The sequence below is a fragment of the Chrysochloris asiatica genome, unplaced genomic scaffold, assembly GCF_000296735.1.
Source record: "Chrysochloris asiatica unplaced genomic scaffold, ChrAsi1.0 scaffold00290, whole genome shotgun sequence".
Taxonomy (NCBI): Eukaryota; Metazoa; Chordata; class Mammalia; order Afrosoricida; family Chrysochloridae; genus Chrysochloris; species Chrysochloris asiatica.
The window spans coordinates 118,470-122,566 of NW_006408808.1; positions in this window are offsets into that span (position 1 = coordinate 118,470).

Sequence of the window (4,097 nt, forward strand, 5' to 3'; positions counted from 1 at the left end):
TGCCACGCCAGAACTCCAAGAATAAATTAATATCCAAGAAAATGCAGAGTGTGCTGCTGTACAGGGGTTCTAGAATGAATGAGTGTGTGTGTGTGTGTGTGTGTGTCTACTGTGGAACAAACCAATACTTTAAATATCATCTTATTTATTCCTAATACGAAAAGTGCTCTGGTTACGATCACTCTTTGCAGAGAACAAAATCTATTCAAATGAAAACCATAAAAAAAAGTTTCCTTCCCATCTATAGAGCTCATATACTAGTTTGTTTCTTTTTCATCATAGTTTCATCCAACGCCTATTTGGAGAAAGAGTTCAACAACCAAGTGGAAAGAGGAATCATTTAACTTAACTAAAAACTAACCTTTGCTTTTTTAGAACAAGGATTTCACCAGCCAGGATTTTTCCTACCAAAGATGTTTATTTTCAACCATTTCTTGCTTTATTTGGCTAAAAGGTGAGTTCTTTGCTGCATTGAATATTCATGTGTGTGCTACAAAAAGTAGAAATTGAAGAATGTTCATCTGCAACGTTTTAACAGACTAAAGAGTGAACTAAAAACATCTTAGAAATTTGACCCTATAGTATATATATACTTCTAGCAAATACTTCAGTAGAACGACTTGTCTTAAAAACTTTCATGGGATCACACACTTTCACAATAATGTTTATTCAGGTTACTGATTGTGGTGTGAATATAAAAGATTTCGTTTTAAGTAATGAAAACTGAAACATACTTTTTTTCCATTTCAAACTTCTGAATTGGCCAAGTTGGAATGAGCAAGCTTAAAAAATTTGGTGATACATTTTCCACTCGTGATATTGACATATGCACATAATTACCTTTTTTTTCCTTTTTGATACAATTTCATTATTTGTCATGCTAGCCATGGTGCACCAATAAAGTCAAAGTATCATATTAGAATTCATGACAGTTTTCACATTGTATTATCAATATGTGGAAATAATTGTCTGCTCTGAGATTAAATTACATTATTGTGTATCTTTTTCATGCCTAATAAATAATGATGGATAGCTTTTATTTTCATCACCACCTGCAACCATTTAGTCACCCCTTGATTGTTGAAGATAAAATAATAAAAGGCGAGTGTTATGTTGCAAGCTAAAGAATGTAGTCAAAACAGTTGTATGTTCCTTGCTTCCAATGCCATTATTTTAGTCCCTAAAGAGCAATGCATGGTGGTCTATAAAAGATAGCAACCTGGGGGGAAACATAACAAACAGTTCACATAAATGAAGGGAGAAGGTGGGAAAACATTTTTTTTTTTCCAGTAGAACAATAATTATTTCTTGGTGCAGGATTCTTAATCTGAAAATGAGTTTTTTGTTCTGCTGTGCAAATCAGTTACGTGCAATTAGAATGCAAAGCAGTGGTACATCTTACTGTTTAGCCTTTTTAAAATAGAAATGAAAACAGCCCGGAAATTGTAGCAAAGTTGAAAATGCATGCTAGGTAATTTTGAAATCCAAAGACATAGAATCATGCATAATAAAAAGGCCACTCTCAACTCATTATAGTTTTTGAAATTGGCAATCCAATCGGGAGGCTTAATTTTCAAATTAGAACTTGCATGTTTGGGAATTTATTAACTATATTTTGAATGGTCACCTGCATTGTCAGTGTTTCAATGTGTTTTGTTGGTTCTCTCATAAACAATTTCATTGCCTCCTAAATTTGGGTTGGTCTCTGACCTTTTCAGCTTTGTCATGTGTGTTGTTGTTGTTGTTGTGGTGGTGGTGGTGGTGGTGGTTTGAATTGTTCAACATTATTAATGCTTCATCAAAATTGCTTCATCTTTTTTGGTGAAACCTGTGGCTTAAAATTACAAACAGCACATTCTGTAAGCCTTAAGGGGGGTGAAAAAAAAAAACACCTTGGAGTTTTATGATACTATGGCATTTCATCTCTAAAGAATGTCAAGCTATTTTATAAAATAAATATATGGTGTTTATAATGGAAACTAGTCACTTGATCGTTTCAGTTACAACAGTGAGGTAAGAAAGCAAACTTAGACAAAATCTTTTTGGCTATTTGGTTATGAGTCACAGGCCGACTCTTTACAGAACACTTTCACATGCTTAGTTCTGTTATCTTTAAATCAAAAGAGATGACAATCTTCTCAAGCATAGCAGAGACTCAGACCAAAATCCAAAGGTAATCCTATCAAATGTCAACTTACTGCAGAGAGATGGTTTGAAAAATAAGCCAGTGGGCCATTATTTGACGAACCCCAAGTGAACACTTAGGCCCGTGGAGTCTGTCTTTAAGTGAGTGTTCTGTTACTGTTTCTCCCAGTTGTTTTAGAGCGTTCATTTGCAAAGAGCAGCGGGGCCTTTTCCTTGTTTATGGCTGTTTTCCTATCTAGCTACCCATCTTCCTCTGTAATTAAATGCTATGAATAAAATAATAATAAACATAATTTTATTTGTACCATTACTCACTGCAGAAATTACATCGTTACATTTCCTACGAGAATCCAAGAGCTCTGCGGCTTGATTCATTCACGTTTTGAAAGTGCCGTTGGAGACGTTGCAATGGTTTCTAGATTTCTCTGAGCCAGCAAGGAACTTTGTGAGTTAGCAGACTTTGAGAGATTATTTTGCAGTGCATACCCATATATTTATCCTCTCTTAACGATTAAGATTTTACTTGGCCCATGAAAACACCCTGGAAAACTAGTCCTTCAGAACAGACTTGTATGAAATCACTCAGTACTTGTAACTGGGACGTGCATCTGCGGGCATAATGCCACACACTCCAGATAAAGTAAGATTTAACACAAGCTACATAATGCCTCTAATTAGAAGACCCTGCTAGTATGCCCCACAGTGCTGTATGGAAGTTCTGAGCCCCCAAGACTTTGCATAAATGTGCCTAGTTCAAAACTTCCTAATCTCACTCCCTAATAGACAGAACATTTTAGAATGACTTCCCCATGGCATGACTCCCCCTTGCATTATCTCTAGCCTGTTCTGATTTTCATCAGCCAAAGTATTCCTGATATGACCTACCAAAAAAAGAAAGTATGTTGAATAATTGCACCATAAATATTCAAAATGGAAATGCTAAACTAGTTCTATTAGAATAAATCATTCTTAGTGCATTGATCATTTTTTCACTTTCACACTTTCTATCATCCAAGTAGTTTGCTAGTTCGAATAATGTTTCCTGAGTCTGTGTTTTATACTTGAAGGCATTCAGAAGTTTTTAATTTGCATTAAAATTACCAACTCTCTCAGCTTGCATATTTGCAAGAAGGGGGTAGGTGAGTGAAATAACTTGTGTCCAAGCATGCAGCTGAAATACCGGAGCCTAGAAACTCCCCAGCAGTTATTCTATGCTTCATGGAAACACGTTTGGAAAATAATACTTTGGACTAATGAAATTAGTGTTAAAATGACAAATGTCAACATGTGTGGAACTTTTTTGATAGTTAAAAAAATTGTGTGCACCGTTGCATAATTTTTAGAGAAAGGACCGTTGATAAAGGTTGGCAGTTTGAACCCACCAGCTGCTCTTTGGGAAGAAAGATGTGGCAGACAGCTCCCATCAAGATTTGCAGTCTTGGAAACCCTATAAATAGTATTCTTGGAAATCTTAAGGATCAGGTCTACTCTCTCCTACAGGGTTGCTGTGAGTCAGAATCGACGTGATAGAAATGGGTTTAGTGTAGTTTGTTGGTACTTAGTTATAAATGCTATTTCTAATATCAGGGATAAAAAAAATCACTTTGTTTAAAATATAACCGATGTTCAGCAGCACCTTACCACAACATAGTAATTGTGGACTAAGAGTCTTCAAACAAACCTACTAACTGAGCAGTAAATATTTGTTCAATCGGCAATTCTAAAAGTCTGAAAGTTGTCAGTCATCTTGATAGAACTGACGCAGCACGATGAGTTTGGTTTCACTTTTCAAATCTCCTAAGTCACATTACGGTTTAACAACTAGTCCTGGGTTTCAGAAAACACTGTTAGGGAAGGGCCAACAGACTCCTTGGCTGGAGATGTGGGAGGAGGGTGGGACCTTATGAATTTCATGACTGCATAAGATGTAGTCAATTTTATTCTGGCACCAG